The 22067-nt window shown below is 49.4% G+C and overlaps 1 protein-coding gene across 4 annotated transcripts in view; it reads left to right on the top strand.

The window, feature by feature from the left end:
- LOC101948895 (transcobalamin-1-like) overlaps window positions 1-18564 on the top strand; it is a 37391-nt gene extending 18827 nt beyond the window's left edge. The window contains exons 4-5 of one of the 4 annotated variants that reach the window (XR_010600417.1): window positions 2732-8825; window positions 18266-18564. The gene's annotated coding sequence lies outside the window, so the exon portion shown is untranslated. Of the gene's footprint in view, window positions 1-2731; window positions 14938-18265 lie in introns of those variants that run through there. The other 3 variants (XR_010600419.1, XR_010600418.1, XR_010600420.1) reach the window with 3 other exon arrangements.
- The last annotated feature ends 3503 nt before the right edge of the window (window positions 18565-22067 follow it).

The following is a 22067-nucleotide window of genomic DNA, read 5'->3' as shown; positions in this document are numbered from 1 at the left end:
GGACGAGAAGCTGGATATGAGTCAACAGTGTGCTCTTGTTGCCAAGAAGGCTAATGGCATTTTGGGCTGTATAAGTAGGGGCATTGCCAGCAGATCGAGGAATGTGATCGTTCCCCTTTATTCGACATTGGTGAGGCCTCATCTGGAATACTGTGTCCAGTTTTGGGCCCCACACTACAAGAAGGATGTGGAAAAATTGGAAAGAGTCCAGCGGAGGGCAACAAAAATGATTAGGGGTCTGGAGCACATGACTTATGAGGAGAGGCTGAGGGAACTGGGATTGTTTAGTCTCCAGAAGAGAAGAACGAGAGGGGATTTGATAGCAGCCTTCAACTACCTGAAGGGGGGTTCCAAAGAGGATGGAGCTAGGCTGTTCTCAGTGGTGGCAGATGACAGAACAAGGAGCAATGGTCTCAAGTTGCAGTGGGGGAGGTCCAGGTTGGATATCAAGAAAAACTATTTCACTAGGAGGGTGGTGAAACACTGGAATGCGTTACCTAGGGAGGTGGTGGAGTCTCCTTCCTTGGAGGTTTTTAAGGCCCGGCTTGACAAAGCCCTGGCTGGGATGATTTAGCTGGGAATTGGTCCTGCTTTGAGCAGGGGGTTGGACTAGATGACCTCTTGAGGTCCCTTCCAACTCTGATATTCTATGATTCTATGATTCTATGAACCCCTGTACCCTCTCTCTCACGGAGAATGGACATGCAGAACGTACCTAATTAAAAGCACTAAAGTTGGGAATAAAAAATGTCAGTCACAGGTTTTCTGATATACCCTGAAGTTTGTCAGACATTTATTTGCAAAAACTTTGTAGTAAGAGTGAGTCAGCTGTCTTGCTGAATACAATATTAAATTCCTTAATCAGTATTTCTAGGCTGATTTTATATTTTAAATGTACTCTGAAGCCTTCATAAAGTAATCATTCCAGATTACTACATATTTAACTAACTGAAACAGACATTATTTTAAATTAATCAGCCACAGAAGTTTAGTGTGTTCATAACAATGTTCATTGCTTTTAGAAAAAGGGAACACTAATTTACGGTGAGTGATCTACATAACGATACACATGTTTATGAAATTTTGCCAACTTGAAAAAATATGTTTCCAAAGATTTTAGGCATAACAAAGGATTTTATATCTTACTAAGGTACTGATTTTGCTGGAAGGTTCTCTTAAAATTAGTTCATCAGATAGTCAGAAGTAAAGAAAGGGAAACTCTTTGTCCAGCTTTCTGAAAGCAAAGGGCTGTTGTCCCTTTAAGGGCTCTCTTCAATGGGGGGTGGGAGGGTGAAGGGAGAAATGGATGGACAGAAAGGACAGGTAGACTTTGGAAGTAAAAAGAAGAACAGGAGTACTTGTGGCACCTTAGAGACTAACAAATTTATTAGAGCATAAGCTTTCGTGGACTACAGCCCACTTCTATATGCATCCGAAGAAGTGGGCTGTAGTCCACGAAAGCTTATGCTCCAATAAATTTGTTAGTCTCTAAGGTGCCACAAGTACTCCTGTTCTTCTTTTTGCGGATACAGACTAACACGGCTGCTACTCTGAAACCTGTCATTTTGGAAGTAAGTTTTTTTTACTATAGTAATTAAAATGTGTATTTTAGATAAGAGTGGTCTTTTAAAGAATTTATTTAAAAAACCATATGTCTGAAGAGCGAAGCATTTAAGGCTAAAGATGATTGTGCATCTAAAAATCTATGCAAGGATTTTTTAGAGATGTGATTTTATAATCTTCACCAACTCACTAATTAAATATTTTTAAAGCAAATTTTAAACTAAGGTCCTGTAGACTGACATGTCCTGAGTAAAAATTACAGTAACGCATAACTGTTTTTGTCAGTACATTCAGAAACTGAAAGTATATACCTGGGGGTTGGCAAATGCCTGTTTAATGGCTTCATTACCCCTTGAAATGAAGGCTGCTACTCTGAAACCTACCCCTTGAAAGGCTCTTTAACAGTTTCAGTGTTGTGCTAATAGGTCTGGCAGGCTGGAGGCTTTTTCTCTTTTAACTACTAGATCTCCTTCCCAGGAAGACTGGGAGCCTGGCTGTAAGACGGGTCAGAACAGGGATAGGAAAACCAGACAGGTGCACACTAAGACCCAGTGGTGCCCCAAATTTTCAGGTGCCCTACCCAGCTGCCTATGCCTAAGGACGGCCCTGGGCGCCCCCAACCACTTGGTGCCCTAGGCAACCGCCTTGTTCGCCTAGTGGTTGCACCGGCCCTGCCCTTCTTGCATCAATTTTGCGTTGGGGGTATGACGTTATTGACATGAACTGTGACGGTATAGATCATTGTTGCAACCAAGGTCCTATAGTTGTACCATATCTTGCACAAAGGAGGTCAAGAAGGTGTCTATGAGAAGGTTGTAATTTGCTGGTTATAATTATGCTGTCTGTATGTGTGTATCATTTTTGTATTTGACGTTATGAATATTGGCTATGTACTTGTATCCTAGTGTGTTTAGTTCTAAGTAGCACCAGTGAAGCTTTTGGCCACCTTATTGAGAAGGGACTCTTCAGATTAAGTGCCCAATCAAGAAACACTCAACTGACAATGAACCTTGGGAGATTCCAATCCACCTATGAGAAGGTTTCCTGGGAACGTTCAAGGTAGCATGTGAGCAATGGCTGCTCTACCTGTAAAGAACTGAGTCATGTATGGACATGTGACTTGCCCATGTGACTCCAAACTCCACCTTGCTTCTGTGATTTTCCACAGTAAGAACAAAGGGGTCCTTCCACATGGCAGAGGATATAAAAGGCCCTGGAAACCCCTCCATTTTGTCTTCAATCCTGCTTCTTACCTCTGGAGGAACTTTGCTACACTGAAGCTCTGAACAAAGGACTGAATGACCCAGCCAAGCTGTGGATGTACTCCAGAGACTTGATTTGAGCCTGCAGTTAATTCCATCACTGCTATAAGCCTGAACCAAAAACTTTGCCATTAATGTATGTAATTAATTCCATTTAGCTCTCAATTTTAGCTCTCATCTATATTTCTTTCTTTTTATGACTAAACCTTTAGATTTTACATTCTAAAGGATTGGCAACAATGTGATTTGTGGGTAAAATCTGACTTGTATATTGACCTGGGTCTGGGGTTTGGTCCTTTGGGATCAGGAGAACCTCTTTTCTTTTACTGGGGTATTGTTTTTCATAACCATTCATCCCCATAAGGAGCGGTGCTTGAGTTAGAGCTTGGCTGGGTACAAGCTGAAAGTGCCAGTCTAAGAGTTGCTTAACTTGCTGGTTTGCATCTTTCCTTATCTCTTGTTTTGGACACCACATTCCCGGTGCCAGGGGCCAGGGAGGCACCTCCCAAACTTGTACCAGGGAGAACATCCATACGTCTTCCTTCTGACAGGCTCCATGCCTGTACCAAGTGTTGAGCTGTGCTGGGTATCAGGGGACATGTGGCTTGACATGAGTGAACAGTCGTGCACAGCATTCTGGGAAGAGCATAATACAGTTTCATAGATTCATAGACTCTAGGACTGGAAGGGACCTCGAGAGGTCATCGAGTCCAGTCCCCTGCCCTCATGGCAGGACCAAATACTGTCTAGACCATCCCTGATAGACATTTATCTAACCTACTCTTAAATATCTCCAGAGATGGAGATTCCACAACCTCCCTAGGCAATTTATTCCAGTGTTTAACCACCCTGACAGTTAGGAACTTTTTCCTAATGTCCAACCTAAACCTCCCTTGCTGCAGTTGATTAATATAATTGTCCATATGCTCGGTATAATGTGCTGTGCATGACATCTGACATATATGTACTGACTTATATGGCCATGGAACCCGTCTCACATAGGGTGACCAGATGTCCCGATTTTATAGGGACAGTCCCAATTTTGGGGTCTTTTTCTTATATAGGGTCCTATTACCCCCACCCTCTGTCCTGATTTTTCACACTTGCTGTCTGGTTACCCTAGGCTCACAGCCCCCACTGTTCTAAACCACTAGACCCCAGTCCCCTCTCAGAGCTGAGAATAGAACCCAGGAGTCCTCGCTCTCAGCAGCCTGCTGCTGTAACCATTAGACTCCACTTCTTTAGCTGGGAATAGAACGCAGAAGTCCTGGGCCTCCCCCACCAACCATTAGACTCCCCTTCCCTCCCAGACCCAGGGATAGAAGCCAGGCATCCTGCCTCCCAGTCCTGTGCTGTTCTCCTGGTGAGTTACTCCTGTCCCAGGGCTCCCCCTAGACCACCCTGCCCAGTGCCCAAAGATATTGCCCATGGCTGCCAGGCTCGTGCAGGTAGCTGGAGCTGTCGGGGTTTCTCGGGCGGTGGAGATGACAGTTCAGAACCAGCTCACAGGAGGCCTGCACAATCCTCACAGGTCAGAGAGTTGGCACTGCGTCCTCCCACACTGCTGCCCTGGCCCAAGCTCAAGAGCACCGAGGCAGAGCATGCTGTAGCTCAGGTGGCCCTGCATGTCAGTAACCAACAGAAATGCGAGCAGGGGATCCTGGCACGAGAAGTGGTGTCAAATCCATCAAAGCCCTGGGTTCCCAGGATTCCAGAACCATACACAGCACAGCCAAGCTCCAAAGAGCCACAGGAGGGGAGTGGGGTCTAATGGCTAGAGCAGGGGGCCTGGGAGCCAGGACTCCTGGGCTCTGTGCCCAACTCTGGGATGGGGGGGTATAGTGATTAGAGCAGAGGAGGGAGGTTGGGAGTCAGGACATCTGAGTTCTGAGGTGCAGTGACCCTGGGCAAATCACCTCTCTGTGCCTCAGTTTCTCACCTGCACCAGGCGGGGGGATGGGGGACGGCTGTTAGACTCAGTGCTTGCATGCCCTGCCCTGACAGAACTTAACCACAGCAGCTGGGAGAGAACTTCAAAGCTCCATTCCCCAACCACTAAGCTAAGGGAGACACCCCATCAGCTCTTAGCAGTGCAGAGCCCATGACACACAGTCTGGCAGCACAGAGCATGTCCAGTACAGCCCCCCCCCCTCCGTTTTCTATGCCTTCCTGCATCCGTCTTGTCTATTTTGATGGTGAGCTCTTTGAGGCAAGGACTGTTACCCCCTTGGTGTGCAGTGCCAAGCACAACAGTGCCCTGAACTCTGCTGGTGCTTCTAGATGCTGCTGTCATGGGAATAAGAACAAGGGTGACCAGAACAGAGAAAAGGCTGAGAGCTTAGCAGGGATCTCCAGCGCTAGCAGAGCCCAGTGCAGAGCCGCAAATCACAGAGGGGCGACACACTGGGAACAACATCCAAATGGAGCAGAGATTCTAGTTATGACGTACAGGGTAACGAGTCAATGGGCCAGATCCCCAGCTGATATAAAAGGGCTAGAGTTCCATTAGCATCAATGGCCCAAAGCCCCAGCTGGTGCAACCAAGACTGGACCTGACGCATCTCTCTGATTTCTCCTCCGAAGGGAATATCAGCCCCCAATACTGGCAAACCGCTCGGGCCCCGGGGGCAGCCCCAGCAAGGTTCCCAGCCGGGCCAGGACTAGCTAACCCTCTACTAGCCGTAGAAGCATGAGTGGGCAGAAAGCAGAGCAATCTGCCCTGCATGTGGTTCTCTGTAGAAAAGGGCCAGGGCCTCAGTCCATACGGATGGGCATTTCACAGTGAAATTCCCCTCGGGGCCGCACAGAGCCTTAGACTATGAGCATCAAGACTTAGCTTCTGCAGCAGCCTGGGGATGAAGAGAGAGAGAGCAAATGACCAAGACAGAGAGCATCTCCACCTATGGCTGGAGAAATCCTAAGCAGAAATAAAAGAGGATTATTAGGTGTTTTACGGTAGCACCAGAGCCCCAGCTAAGACTGGTGCTAGTGCTGCCCAGACATTCTGTGCCCCAGGAGAGTAAGGCACGAGGCACCTAAATACCTTTGAGGATCTGGGCCTGTGATGCAGTAGGGAGCGGGATGGATTGACCTGGGAATGTCTTCTAGTTTTGCTGGGACTGTCTGCATGGGGGATGGGAGAGCAGAGGATGACTTTATTTGAGGGAGGATACCTGAGCCTGTAACCTGAGCCAGAAGGGGGGTGGGGCCAGGTGACACCTTTCCCCGGGGAAACTGGACAAAGGCTAGAGGAGGAGCCAGGGGTTGGGGGAGTGAGACGGCTGGATGGGGTTTTTCAGTCTTGGGCTGGCTGGGAATTGTAGGGAACCCCGAGGTTGGAGTCTAAGCTCCCTACCCCCCGGAAGGACCTGACTAAGGGGTCCTGTTTATGCCTACAAGCTCTGGTTTGGACTGTGTTCCTGTCATCTAATAAACCTTCTGTTCTACTGTCTGGCTGAGAGTCACGGTGAATCGCAGGAAGCCGGGGGCGCAGGGCCTTGTCTCCCCCAAACTCTGTGACAGGGCCTTAGAGTCTAAATGGGCAAAGGAACGATTGTTATTCCCCAGGGAACTGAGAGAGAAGTGACTTGCTCAAGGTCCCACAGGAAGTCAGTGGCAGAGGTGGGAACCAAAACCAGGCGTTGGGTGGACAAATGGACCCTAGTTTTTTCCTTAGAATTTCCATAGCTTTTAACTCTTTTTATTTTTATTTTTTTGTGGGGGGAGGCACTAGCCCTATTTTGTGCTTTGCAGGTCACCCGTAAGAGGAGTGGTGTGTGGATCCTTCTGTCTGGGTCAGTTTGGCTCTAGCAGCTGGGAGCCAGCCCTGCCCTCACCCCACTATTGCTGGGTGCTAAGGGCTGCTTGTTTATGAATTCGCTGTGGCTCTGGGGAACTGGATTTGTTAAGATAATTAGCACCTTGCATCTTCCAGGCTCTGCACAAACATTAGTTAATGAGTCATCAAGAGGCCCCAGGGCTGCAGGTAACCATCCCTGAATTGTAAATGGGAAAACTGAGGCAAAGGGTCTTGCTTAGGGATACACAGCAAGGCAACATAAGAACATAAGAACGGCCGTACCAGGTCAGACCAAAGCTCCATCTAGCCCAGTATTCGGCTAACGACAGTGGCCAATGCCAGGTGCCCCAAAGGGAGTGGACCTAACAGGCAATGATCAAGTGATCTCTCTCCTGCCATCCATCTCCATCCTCTGACAAACAGAGTCTAGGGACACCATTCCTTACCCATCCTGGCTAATAACCATTAATGGACTTAACCACCATGAATTTATCCAGTTCTCTTTTAAATGCTGTTATAGTCCTAGCCTTCACCACCTCCTCAGGTAAGGAGTTCCACAAGTTGACTGTGCGCTGTGTGAAGAAGAACTTCCTTGTATTTGTTTTAAACCTGCTGCCTATTAATTTCATTTGGTGATCCCTAGTTCTTGTATTATGGGAATAAATGAATAACTTTTCCTTATCCACTTTCTCCACATCACTCATGATTTTATATACCTCTATCATATCCCCCCTTAGTCTCCTCTTTTCCAAGCTGAAGAGTCCTAGCCTCTTTAATCTCTCCTCATATGGGACCCGTTCCAAACCCCTAATAATTTTAGTTGCCCTTTTCTGAACCTTTTCTAGTACCAGTATATCTTCTTTGAGATGAGGCGACCACATCTGTATGCAGTATTCAAGATGTGGGTGTACCATCCATTTATATAAGGGCAATAATATATTCTCAGTCTTATTCTCTATCCCCTTTTTAATGATTCCTAACATCCTGTTTGCTTTTTTGACCGCCTCTGCACACTGCGTGGACATCTTCAGAGAACTATCCACGATGAGTTCAAGATCTTTTTCCTGACTTGTTGTAGCTAAATTAGCCCCCATCATAGTGTAGGTATAGTTGCGGTTATTTTTTCCAATGTGCATTACTTTACATTTATCCACATTACATTTCATTTGCCATTTTTTTGCCCAATCACTTAGTTTTGTGAGATCTTTTTGAAGTTCATCACAGTCTGCTTTGGTCTTAACTATCTTGAGCAGTTTAGTATCATCTGCAAACTTTGCCACCTCACTGTTTACCCCTTTCTCCAGATCATTTATGAATAAGTTGAATAGGATTGGTCCGAGGACTGACCCTTGGGGACCACCACTAGTTACCCCTCTCCATTCTGAGAATTTACCATTAATTCCTACCCTTGTTCCCGGTCTTTTAACCAGTTCTCAATTCATGAAAGGACCTTCCCTTTTATCCCAGGACAGCTTAATTTACGTAAGAGCCTTTGGTGAGGGACCTTGTCAAAGGCTTTCCGGAAATCTAAGTACACTATGGCCACTGGATCCCCCTTGTCCACGTGTTTGTTGACCCCTTCAAAGAACTCTAATAGATTAGTAAGATACGATTTCCCTTTACAGAAACCATGCTGACTATTGCTCAACAGTTTATGTTTTTCTATGTGTCTGACAATTTTATTCTTAACTATTGTTTCGACTAATTTGCCCGGTACCGACGTTAGCCTTACCGGTCTGTAATTGCCAGGAACACCTCTAGAGCCCTGTAGCGAGGTGGAGGGACACCCCACAGCACCGCTGACGGCCGAACCTCCCCTAATACCAACGTGGGCGGAGCCACCGGGTCCGGCGCCCGCCCCTCCGAGGTCACGGCCCCGACCCGGAAGTATAAAAGCCCGCCTGCAGAGCTCAGTGGAGGCCAGGCCAGCGGAGAGAGCAGACGTCCATGGCCGAGCTCCTGCTTGGGAAACAGCTGCAGGCCGCAACCGGCCTGCTGACTCACCGGGCCGGTCGAGCCTACCTCTCGCCAGCTACCCCGAAGAGGACGGGCCAAGCCTGCCCCGTGCCAGCTACCCCGAGGAGGACGGGCCAAGCCTGCCCCATGCCAGCTACCCTGAGGAGGAGCCGAGCCTGCCCTTCGCTACCTACCCAGAGGATCCAATGCTGGTGGAGAGCACCGACGACACTAAGACAGCCCAGGTACCATACGAGGGGGAGAGTGGAAGTAGCCCAGGGGCAGCCGACCCCAGTCTGGCTGCTGCACTGCCAGAGCCAATGTCAGTGTGTTGCGGCCAGGATCCCCACTGACAGCAGCAAGTTTCCGCTGCTGCTAGGGCCCCGGGCTGGGACGCAGTGGGGTGGGAGGGCCTGCGTCCCCCCTGCCACCCACTCCTTGGGTGGCAGACTCCCCCTGTTTCCCTTGGCCTAGAGAGGCTGGGTACCTGAGTGACTATTTGCTACTGACCCAGCCCCTGCTTAAGGGCCTGGGCTGCTGTTTGACTATTTGTTTGCTGCCCCGCCCTGACCTAGGGCCTGGGCTGCCACAAACTGACCCAGCCCCTGCTTAGAGGCCTGGGTTTCGGACTGACTATTTGCTTGCTGCCCCGCCCTGACCTAGGGCCTGGGCTGCTATAGACTTTGCCTCAGCCCTGGCTTAAGGGCCTGGGTTCTGATCTCTTGGCTCAGCCCCAGCTATGGGCCAGAGACCCTAACGGTGTGCCTGTTGTCCCAGGCTGCCGCCGGACCAGAGGAAGGCGGTGGGACACCCCACAGCCCCGCTGACAGCCGAACCTCGGCCGAACACTACTACAAGCCCTTTTAAAATATTGGCTTTACATTAGCTAACTTCCAGTCATTGGGTACAGAAGCCGATTTAAAGGACAGGTTACAAACCTTAGTTAATAGTTCTGCAACTTCACACATTTGAGTTCCGGTGACTTGTTAATGTTAAGTTTATCAATTAATTCCAAAACCTCATCTAGCGACACTTCAATCTGTGACAGTTCCTCAGATTTGTCATCTACAAAAGCCGGCTCAGGTTTGGGAATCTCCCTAACAACCTCAGCCGTGAAGACTGAAGCAAAGAATCCATTTAGTTTCTCTGCAATGACTTTATCGTCTTTAAGCGCTCCTTTTGTATCTCGATCATCAAGGGGCCCCACTGGTTGTTTAGCAGGCTTCCTGCCTCTGATGTACTTAAAAAACATTTTGTTATTACCTTTGGAGTTTTTGACTAGCTGTTCTTCAAACTCCTTTTTGGCTTTTCTTATTACATTTTTGCACTTAATTTGGCAATGTTTATGCTCCTTTCTATTTGCCTCACTAGGATTTGACTTCCACTTTTTAAAGGAAGTCTTTTTATCTCTCACTGCTTCTTTTACGTGGTTGTTAAGCCATGGTGGCTCTTTTTTAGTTCTTTTACTGGGTTTCTTAATTTGGGGTATACATTGAAGTTGGGCCTCTATTATGGTGTTTTTAAAAAGCGCCCATGCAGCTTGCAGGGATTTCACTTTAGTCACTGTACTTTTTAACTTCTGTTTAACTAACCCCCTCATTTTTGCATAGTTCTCCCTTTTGAAATTAAATACCACAGTGTTGGGCTGTTGAGATGTTCTTCCCACCACAGGGATGTTGAATGCTATTGTATTATGGTCACTATTTCCAAGTGGCCCTGTTATAGTGACCTCTTGGACCAGCTCCTGTGCTCCACTCAGAACTAAATCTAGAGTTGTCTCTCCCCTTGTGGGTTCCCGTACCAGCTGCTCCATGAAGCAATCATTTAAAGTATCGAGAAATTTTATCTCTGCATTTCGTCCTGAAGTGAAATGTTCCCAGTCAATATGGGGATAATTGAAATCCCCCACTATTATTGAGTTCTTAATTTTGATAGTCTCTCTAATTTCCCTTAGCATTTCATCATCACTATCACTTTGGTCAGGTGGTCTATAATAGAACCCTAATGTTATATTCTTATTAGAGCATGAAATTTCTATCCATAGAGATTCTATGGAACATGTGGATTCACTTAAGATTTTTACTTCATTTGATACTACGTTTTCTTTCACATATAGTGCCACTCCCCCCTCCCCCCCCCCCCCCACACGACCTGTTCTGTCCTTCCGATATATTTTGACCCCAGAATGATTGTGTCCCATTGATTGCTCTCAGTGCACCAGGTTTCTGTGATGTCTATTATATCAATATCCTCCTTTATCACGAGGCACTCTAGTTCACCCATCTTATTATTTAGACTTCTAGCATTTGTGTAAAGCACTTTAAAAACTTGTCACTGTTTATTTGTCTGCCCTTTTCTGATGTGTCAGATTCTTTTTTATGTGAATGTTTATCATCTGATTTGGCCCTTACATTATCCTCTTCCATCCTCTGCTCCTGCCTATAACCTGGAGATTCTCTATGATTAGACTCTCCCCTAAGAGAAGTCTCTGTCCGATCCACATGCTCCTCTGCAGCAGTCGGCTTTCCCCCATCTCCTAGTTTAAAAACTGCTCTACAACCTTTTTAATGTTTAGTGCCAGCAGTCTGGTTCCACTTTGGTTTAGGTGGAGCCCATCTCTCCTGTATAGGCTCCCCCCATCCCAAAAGTTTCCCCAGTTCCTAATGAATGTAAACCCCTCCTCTCTACACCATCGTCTCATCCACGCATTGAGACTCTGAAGCTCTGCCTGCCTACCTGGCCCTGCGCGTGGAACTAGGAGCATTTCTGAGAATGCCACTATAGAGGTCCTGGATTTCAGTCTCTTCCCTAGCAGCCTAAATTTGGCCTCCAGGACATCTCTCCTACCCTTCCCTTTGTCATTGATACCTACATGTACCATGACCACCAGCTCTTCCCCAGCACTACACATAAGTCTGTCTAGATACCTCGAAAGATCTGCAACCTTCGCGCAAGGCAGGCAAGTCACCATACGGTTCTCCTGGTCATCACAAACCCAGCTATCTATGTTTCTAATGATCAAATCTCCCATTACTAACACTTGCCTTTTCCTAGCAACTGGAGTTCCCTCCCCCAACGACATAGTCAAGAATAGAACTCAGGAGTCCTGGCTCCTATATGTCTTCTGCCTCCCCCAGCTCTAACCACTAGACCCCACTCCCCTCCCAGAGCTGGGCTAGAACCCAGGAGTCCTGAACCTCCCATCCTACTTGGCTGTTAGTATTACACTGTTCAGGTGGGTCCGCATGGGGTGTAACGATGCTGCTTGTAGGAGCCAGCTGAGGTCACTCAATTAGGGTGAACTGCAAACACAAGGGGACAGACAAACCCTAAAAGCTGGTGTATAGTCCAGTACTTAGATTACCAAACCAGCACAAAACAGCTTCTATATTACCTCACTGGTTACTTAGAAGTCCAAATAATGCAGTTCCCTTATAGTGCCGAGCCTCAGGCCTCCATAGAATCATAGAATATTAGGGTTGGAAGGGACCTCAGGAGGTCATCTAGTCCAACCCCCTGCTCAAAGCAGGACCAATTCCCAACTAAATCATCCCAGCCAGGGCTTTGTCAAGCCTGACCTTAAAAACCTCTAAGGAAGGAGATTCTACCACCTCCCTAGGTAACCCATTCCAGTGCTTCACCACCCTACTAGTGAAAAAGTTTTTCCTAATATCCAACCTAAACCTCACTAACTGCAACTTGAGACCATTACTCCTTGTTCTGTCATCAGGTACCACTGAGAACAGTCTAGATCCATCCTCTTTGGAACCCCCTTTCAGGTAATTCAAAGCAACTATCAAATCCCCCCCCCTCATTCTTCTATTCTGCAGACTAAATAATCCCAATTCCCTCAGCCTCTCCTCATAAGTCATATGTTCCAGCCCCCTAATCATTTTTGTTGCCCTCCGCTGGACTCTTTCCAATTTTTCCACATCCTTCTTGTAGTATGGGGCCCAAAACTGGACACAGTACTCCAGATGAGGCCTCACCAATGTCGAATAGAGGGGAACGATCATGTCCCTCGATCTGCTGGCAATGCCCTTACTTATACAGCCCAAAATGCCATTAGCCTTCTTGGCAATAAGGGCACACTGTTGACTCATATCCAGCTTCTCGTCCACTGTAACCCCTAGGTCCTTTTCTGCAGAACTGCTTCCTAGCCATTCGGTCCCTAGTCTGTAACAGTGCATGGGATTCTTCCATCCTAAGTGCAGGACTCTGCACTTGTCCTTGTTGAACCTCATCAGGTTTCTTTTGGCCCAATCCTCTAATTTGTCTAGGTCCCTCTGTATCCGATCCCTACCCTCCAGCATAACTACCACTCCTCCCAGTGCTGAGAGTGCAGTCCACGCCATCGTCCAGATCATTAATGAAGATATTGAACAAAACCGGCCCCAGAACCGACTCCTGGGGCACTCCACTTGAAACCGACTGCCAACTAGACATGGAGCCATTCATCACTACCCGTTGAGCCCGACGATCTAGCCAGCTTTCTATCCACCTTATAGTCCATTCATCCAGCCCATACTTCTTTAACTTGCTGGCAAGAATACTGTGGGAGACCGTATCAAAAGCTTTGCTAAAGTCAAGGAATAACACATCCACTGCTTTCCCCTCATCCACAGAGCCAGTTCTCTCATCATAGAAGGCAATTTGGTTAGTCAGGCATGACTTCCCCTTGGTAAATCCATGCTGACTGTTCCTGATCACTTTCCTCTCCTCTAAGTGTTTCATAATTGATTCCTTGATGACCTGCTCCATGATTTTTCCAGGGACTGAGGTGAGGCTGACTGGCCTGTAGTTCCCTGGATCCTCCTCCTTCCCTTTTTTAAAGATGGGCACTACATTAGCCTTTTTCCAGTCATCCGGGACCTCCCCCGATCGCCATGAGTTTTCAAAGATAATGGCCAATGGCTCTGCAATCACATCCACCAACTCCTTTATCACCCTCGGATGCAGCGCATCCAGCCCCATGGACTTGTGCTTGTCCAGTTTTTCTAAATAGTCCCGAACCACTTCTTTCTCCACAGAGGGCTGTTCACCTTCTCCCCATACTGTGCTGCCCAGTGCAGCAGTCTGGGAGTTGACCTTGTTCGTGAAGACAGAGGCAAAAAAATCATTGAGTACATTAGCTTTTTCCACATCCTCTGTTACTAGGTTGCCTCCTCCATTCAGTAAGGGGCCCACACTTTCCTTGACTTTCTTCTTGTTGCTAACATACCTGAAGAAACCCTTCTTGTTACTCTTAACATCTCTTGCTAGCTGCAACGCCAAGTGTGATTTGTCCTTCTTGATTTCACTCCTGCATGCCTGAGCAATATTTTTATACTCCTCCCTGGTCATTTGTCCAATCTTCCACTTCTTGTAAGCTTCTTTTTTGCATTTAAGGTCAGCAAGGATTTCACTGTTAAGTCAAGCTGGTCATCTGCCATATTTACTGTTCTTTCTACACATTGGGATGGTTTTTTCCTGCAGCCTCAATAAGGATTCTTTAAAATACAGCCAGCTCTCCTGGACTCCTTTCCCCCTCATGTTATTCTCCCAGGGGATCCTGTCCATCAGTTCCCTGAGGGCAGGGCCGGCTTTAAGCCGATTCAGCCGATTCGGCTGAATTGGGCCCCGCGCCTAAGAGGGCCCCGCAGCTGTCCACTCCACCCCCAGCTCACTTCCCCCTCCTCCCCTCCCCTCACCTGAATGCTCCGCCCCCTGTTCCTCCCCCTCCCCTACTTCCCGCAAATCAGATGTTTGTGGGAAGTCTGAAAAGGGGCAGGCGGCGGCAGCAACAGGTAAGCGGGAGGGGGGCGCGGCCCAGTCCGGCCCTGGCCGAGCGGCCCCAGCGGCTCTAGCTCCAGCCCGGCACCGGCTCCGGCCGAGCGCGCCGTCCCGGCCCCACGGCTCCGGCCCGGCCCTGGCGCCGGCCAAGCACCCCCGGCCCGAGCGGCTCCGGCCCCGGCCAAGCGGCTCTGGCTCTGGGCCGGCTCGGGCCCCGGGGCAGCAGCTCCAGTTCCGGCCAAGCACCCCCAGTACGGCCCCACGGCTCGGGCCCTGGGGCACCGGCCCGGCCCCGGCCCCAACACCTCAGGCCCCGGCGGCTCTGGCTCGGGCCCCGGGGCGCCGGCCGCGTCCCCAGCCGAGCGGTGCCGGCCGAGCACCCCCGGCCCGGCTCGGGCCCCATGGCTCCGGCCCCGGCCCCGGCCGAGCACCCCCGGCCCGGCTCGGGCCCTGGGGCGCTGGCCCGAGCCGCCCCGGCCCGAGCCCCTCGGGGCCCTGGCGTCTCTGGCTCGGGCCCTGGGCCGAGCGACTCCGGCCTGGCCCCGGCCCCAGCGGCTCCGGCCCGGACCCAAACCCCGCGACCCCAGCCCGAGCGGGGCCCGATTCCTGGGGGCAGGGCTTGCCAGCGGCAAGCCCCGCCCCCAGGAATCGGGCCCCGCTCTTGCTAAGGCCGGCCCTGCCTGAGGGAGTCAAAGTCTGCTTTTCTGAAGTCCAGGGTCCGTATTCTGCTGCTCTCCTTTCTTCCTTGTGTCAGGATCCTGAACTGGACCATCTCATGGCCACTGCCTCCCAAATTCCCATCCACTTTTGCTTCCCCTACTAATTCTTCCCGGTTTGTGAGCAGCAGGTCTAGAAGAGCTCTGCCCCTAGTTGGTTCCTTCAGCACTTGCACCAGGAAATTGTCTCCTACCCTTTCCAAAAACTTCCAGGATTGTCTGTGCACCACTGTATTGCTCTCCCAGCAGATATCAGGGTGATTAAAGTCTCCCATGAGAACCAGGGCCTGCGATCTAGTAACTTCTGCTAGTTGCCGGAAGAAAGCCTCGTCCACCTCATCCCTCTGGTCTGGTGGTCTATAGCAGATTCCCACGACAACATCACGCTTGTTGCTCACACTTCTAAACTTAATCCAGAGACTCTCAGGTTTTTCTGCAGTTTTATACCGGAGCTCTGAGCAGTCATACTCCTCTCTTACATATGTAAGGGGACTGTTGCCCCCTTACTAACACTCAGTGGGGGTGTTTTGGTTGGCTAGCTCCCAGCACTAAAAGGGGAAGGGTCGGTGGCAAATCAGGAGCCTAAGACTGACAGTCCCCAGGAACAATGGGGAGAGGCCAATGCTCCAGATCAGCCTGATTGACAGGGCGGGCAGGCTAATCAGGGAGTCGGGAGGCCAGGGGGGTCCCATCCTCCCTGTGAACTGGAATGGCCTGAGTCAGACAGAGTGGGCCCGAGCTAAGTTGCTGGAAGCAGAGCTGCAGCCCCAAAGCCAGAGCAGAGCCCAGAGAGAGCAGACCTGTCCTGGGAGCAGAGCTGCAGCAACCAGAGCCAGAGAAGCAGCCCAGGGAGCTGAAGGCAGAGCAGCAGCAGCAGCCGTGCTGAGGCAGAGTGGAGCCGGAGCTGGGTGCGGTGAGCAGCTGGGGAGAGGAGGGGGACCCTGGGCAGTGGCCCAGCCAAGAGGCTCTGCAGGCCAGACTTGGAGGGGGATCGTAACCCTGTCAGGGCGGGGGCAACGCTGGGAAGAAGGGTCCTGCCACCTAGAGCCTGAGAGCGTGTGGCCACCACCAGAGCAAGTGTCCGACCCGCAGCGTCTCTGCAGCACAGCCAGGGCCTGAGAAGGAGGCCTGGGACCTACAAGGAACAGACTGTGAACTGCCCTGACATTCCAGAGACACTGTTTGTGATGTTCCCTGCCACAGAGCGGGGTGATGTGTTTTCCTTTAACTTTTCCCATTTTTCCTTATTCTTATTCTAAATTAATTGTTAATTAAACAACTTGTATTTGCTTTAAATTATATGAAATGATCAGTGGGTCAGGGAGGTGCCCAGTGCAAAGAGAGTACCCCGGAGTCGGGACACCCTAGCCCCTGTCCTGGGTGACCACAGCAGGGTTGGGGGTCGAGACCCCCAGAAATCCTGGGCCCAGCCTTGTCGGGGTTATGAGGACTCTGCCAGACAGGAGAGTGGAAGGGGAGTCCTAAAGGGCAGGGAGGCCTCTGGTTAAAGGAAGTGGGAGTGAGGACTCAGATCCTTTTGCTAGCCCACTTCACTGGGGTAGTGCACAAGCCAGGAAAGTTCCCCACAATAGCGGGACCATTTCCCCGCTTACACATACAATGCAACTCCCCACCTTTTCTGCCCTGCCTGTCCTTCCCGAACAGTTTATATCCACCCATGACAGTACTCTAGTCATGTGAGTTATCCCACCAGTCTCTGTTATTCCAATCACATCATAGTTCCTTGACTGTGCCAGGACTTCCAGTTCTCCCTGCTGTTTCCCAGGATTCTTGCATTTGTGTATAGGCACTTAAGATAACTCATCGATTGTCCCTCTTTCTCAGCATGAGCCAGGAGTCCTCCCCTCTTGCGCTCTCCTGCTTGTGCTTCCTCCCGATATCCCATTTCCCCACTTACTTCAGGGCTTTGGTCTCCTTCCCCCGGTGAACCTAGTTTAAAGCCCTCCTCACTAGGTTAGCCAGCCTGCTGGCGAAGATGCTCTTCCCTCTCTTCGTTAGGTGGAGCCCGTCTCTGCCTAGCACTCCTCCTTCTTGGAACACCATCCCATGGTCGAAGAATCCAAAGCCTTCTCTCCAACACCACCTACGTAGCCATTCGTTGACTTCCACGATTCGACGGTCTCTACCCAGGCCTTTTCCCTGCACAGGGAGGATGGACGAGAACACCACTTGTGCCTCAAACTCCTTTATCCTTCTTCCCAGAGCCACGTAGTCAGCAGTGATCTGCTCAAGGTCATTCTTGGCAGTATCATTGGTGCCCACGTGGAGAAGCAGGAAGGGGTAGCGATCCGAGGCCTTGATGAGTCTCGGCAGTCTCTCCGTCACATTGTCACATCCAGACACATGTCAGATATTTTAATTTAATTAATGGAGATATCCTATCTCCTAGAACTGGAAGGGACCTTGAAAAGTCATTGAGTCCAGCCCCCTGCCTTCACTAGCAAAACCAAGTACTGATTTTGCCCCAGATCCCTAAGTGGCCCCCTTAAGGATTGAACTCACAACCCTGGGTTTAAGCAGGCCAATGCTCAAACCACCGAGCTATCCCTCCCTCCAAAAGATGATGACTACTGAAAATCTTATCTCATCGTATAAAAGAAAAGGTTCTTCCAACCCCAAAGAATCAGCCACACACCCAGGTCCAATTATAACGTAGATCTTCTCCAAAATACACGCTTATAGTCAATTCTTGTTAACAAAACTAAAATTTATTAAAAAAGAAAACAGACTTGAATTCAATTCTTGAGGTTCAGATACACAGCAGAGATGAGTTTGTAGTTGCCAAAAGTCCTTTTAGAAATAGTCCATAGGTTATATAGTCCAATGTCTTTTTTTGCTTCCACAACAATGTCCATATTCAGGGTGACTCCAGTCAATGACTAGGGATCTCAATTCTTCTGGCTTAAGGTTTCCCCCTCTTTAAACCCAAAGCAGATCTGAGATAAAACAGGATGGTGTCCCAGGGTTTTTATACATTTTCCAGCAGCCTCTTGTCCTGAGAGAATAAGCTTAATCTTCTGTCTCCCAACCATGCTGGCAATTAGCATAGTGTAATTTATCCATTAAACAGTTCATATACAGTTTATCACAACCTTCAGAGAGACATATAGACAATAATACTATTTTACTTAAGTGTCATCATAAATGTTAATATTCCTTTTTTGATCTTTGAATAGGGTGACCAGATGTCCCAATAAAATCAGGACTGTCCCAGTATTTAACCCTTTGGCCTGCATCCCGATCAATGTACAGTCGGGACGCCATTTGTCCCGATATTCAGGTAAGGAGGTGAGCGGGAGGTAGGCGCTGACCCCGTGGGTGCTCTGGGGCTGGAGCACCCATGGGGAAAAATTGCAGCCAAGCTCCCCCCTCCCCCCAGTGCACTGCGTCCCCGCTCCGCCCGCTTTCCAGGAGGGAGAGGGGAGGAGCGGGTATGCGGCGTGCTCGGGGGAGGAGGTGGAAAAGAGGCAGGGCAGGGGCGGGGACTTCGGGGAAGGGGGTGGAATGGGGGCGGGGCAAGGGCGATGCAGGGGCAGGAAGAGGCGGGGGGTGGGCGAGCACCCACCCAGCAGAGGGGAATTCGACACCATAAGGTTGAGTGGCAAGTGGACGGGGGGGGGGGACTGAGGAAGGACGCAGCAAGCCAGCGGCAGGCCAGAGGATGAGGAAGGGCACAGTGGGCAGGGGCCGAGTGGGGAGGGGGTGGGACCTGGGGCAGAGTGGGGGCAGAGCCTGGGAGGAGTGGGGGTGGACTGTGGGTGGGGTTATGGCACCCCAATGTGTCCCAATATTTTAGGGTGACCAGATCACCACACTATCTTTGAATCAAAGCTATAGCAATAGAAAAGACTTGTTTGCTTACATCACAAGACCTGAGCAAACATTTACCTTTCTATCTCTAATAATGCAGGCTTGCATTTCAAAGCTCTATTCATTTACATATCTTCCTAACAAGTCTTTAAAGTTCAGCTATGGATCAGGTCAGTCTGTGAGTTAATTAACTCTTTCTGGACCAATGTCATCTTTCAATGAGATATTATATTACACTCATAAGGTCACAGGGGGATATGAAGTTGGTCTTTTGATGACTTTAAGGTGCTATTTGTCTACCCCAAAACACTATCCTGGGTCACTGGATAGACGGGTCGGATTGGCCCATGTCTCACTGAAGCCAAAGTGGCTGAGCTGAAAGGCCAGCCCCCAGCCAGGCATCTGATGTGGGCAGGAAGAGATAAGAAGCTCTGGAGCCTTTGTCACCTCACTGCTCTGTGAACCCACCCAGGAGCAGCTGAGAGCCCTCATGACTTGACAGCCCCTGAGGGGAAGCAGCTGTCCCTGGCCCTTGCTGAGGCCTGGACAAGGGCTTCTGTTCGAAGAGAGGGATGAGCATCCTTGCAAGCAGGCTGGCTAACCTAGTGAGGAGGGCTTTAAACTAGGTTCACACTGGGGAAGGAGACCAAAGCCCTGAGGTAAGTGGGGAAATGGGATATCAGGAGGAAGCACAAGCAGGAGAGTGCAAGAGGGGAGGACTCCTGCCTCAGACTGAGAAAGCAGGATGATCAGCAAGTTATCTTAAGTGCCTATACGCAAATGCAAGAAGCCTGGGAAACAAGCAGGGAGAACTGGAAGTCCTGGCCCAGTCAAGGAATTATGATGTGATTGGAATAACAGAGACTTGGTGGGATAACTCACATGACTGGAGTACTGACATGGAAGGATATAAACTGTTCAGGAAGGACAGGCAGGGCAGAAAAGGTGGGGGAGTTGCATTGTATATAAGAGAGCATGTTGGCGGCTCAGAGCTCCAGTATGAAACTGCAGAAAAACCTGAGAGTTTTTGGATTAAGTTTAGAAATGTGAGCAACAAGGTGATGTTGTAGTGGGAGTCTGTTATAGACCACCAGACCAGGGGATGGTGGAAGAGGCTTTCTTCCGGCAACTAGCAGAAGTTACTAGATCACAGGCCCTGGTTCTCATGGGAGACTGTAATCACCCTGATATCTGCTGGGAGAGCAATACAGCGGTGCACAGACAATCCAGGAAGTTTTTGGAAAGCGTAGGGGACAATTTCCTGGTGCAAGTGCTGGAGGAACCAACTAGGGGCAGAGCTCTTCTTGACCTGCTGCTCACAAACCAGGAAGAATTAGTAGGGGAAGCAAAAGTGGATGGGAACCTGGGAGGTAGTGACCATGAGATGGTCAAGTTCAGGATCCTGACACAAGGAAGAAAGGAGAGCAGCAGAATACGGACCCTGGACTTCAGAAAAGCAGACTTTGACTCCCTCAGGGAACTGATGGGCAGGATCCCCTGGGAGAGTAACATGAGGGGGAAAGGAGTCCCGGAGAGCTGGCTGTATTTTAAAGAATCCCTATTGAGGTTGCAGGAACAAACCATCCTGATGTGTAGAAAAAATAGTAAATATGGCAGGCAACCAGTTGGCTTAGCACTGAAATCCTTGCTGATTTTAAACACAAAAAAGGAGCTTACAAGAAGTGAAAGATTGGACAAATGACCAGGGAGGAGTATAAAAATATTGCTCAGGCATGCAGGAATGAAATCAAGAAGGACAAATCACACTTGGAGTTGCAACTAGCAAGGGATGCTAAGAGTAACAAGAAGGGTTTCTACAGGTATGTTAGCAACAAGAAGAAGGTCAGGGAAAGTGTGGGCCCCTTACTGAATGGAGGAGGCAACCTAGTGACAGAGGATGTGGAAAAAGCTAATGTACTCAATGATTTTTTTGCCTCTTTCTTCACAAAGAAGGTCAGCTCCCAGACTACTGCACTGGGCAGCACGGTATGGGGAGGAGAGGACCAGCCCTCTGTAAGAAAGAAGTGGTTCAGGACTATTTAGAAAAACTGGATGAGCACAAGTCCATGGGACCGGATGCACTGCATCCAACTCTAAAGGAATTGGTGGATGTGATTGCAAAGCCATTGGCCATTATCCTTGAAAACTCCTGGCAATCGGGGGAGGTCCTGGATGACTGGAAAAAGGCTAATGTAGTGCCCATCTTTAAAAAGGGAAGAAGGAGGATCCAGGGAACTACAGGCCAGTCAGCATTACCTCAGTCTGGAGAAATCATGGAGCAGGTCCTCAAGGAATCAATTTTGAAGCACTTCGAGGAGAGGAAAGTGATCAGGAACAGTCAGCATGGATTCACCAAGGGCAAGTCATGCCTGACTAACCTAATTGCCTTCTATGAGGAGATAACTGGCTCTGTGGATGAGGGGGAAAGCAGTGGACGTGTTATTCCTTGACTTTAGCAAAGCTTTTGATACGGTCTGCCACAGTATTCTTGCCAGCAGGTTAAAGAAGTATAGGCTGGATGAATGGACTATAAGGTGGATAGAAAGCTGGCTAGATCATTGGGCTCAACAGATAGTGATCAATGGCTCCATGTCTAGTTGGCAGTCAGTATCAAGCAGAGTGCCTCAAGGGTCGGTCCTGGAGCTGGTTTTGTTCAATATCTTCATTAATGATCTGGACGACGGCGTGGATTGCACCCTCAGCAAGTTTGCAGATGACACTAAACTGGGAGGAGTGTTAGATACACTGGAAGGTAGAAATAGGATACAGAGGGACTTAGACAAATTAGAGGATTGGGCCAAAAGAAACCTGAGGAGGTTCAGCAAGGACAAGTGCAGAGTCCTGCACTTAGGACGGAAGAATCCCATGCACTGCTACAGACTAGGGACTGAATGGCTAGGCAGCAGTTCTTCAGAAAAGGACCTAGGGGTTACAGTGGACGAGAAGCTGGATATGAGTCAACAGTGTGCCCTTGTTGCCAAGAAAGCTAACGGCATTTTGGGCTGTATAAGTAGGGGCATTGCCAGCAGATTGAAGGACGTGATCATTTCCCTCTATTAGACATTGGTGAGGCCTCATCTGGAGCACTGTGTCAGTTTTGGCCCCACACTACAAGAAGGATGTGAAAAATTGGAAATAGTCCAGCGGAGGGCAACAAAAATGATTAGG

Source organism: Chrysemys picta, chromosome 4, assembly GCF_011386835.1.
Source record: "Chrysemys picta bellii isolate R12L10 chromosome 4, ASM1138683v2, whole genome shotgun sequence".
Lineage (NCBI taxonomy): Eukaryota > Metazoa > Chordata > Testudines > Emydidae > Chrysemys > Chrysemys picta.
The sequence above is the reverse complement of the archived record's forward strand: the minus strand, read 5'-3'. Positions and strand labels throughout refer to the sequence as shown.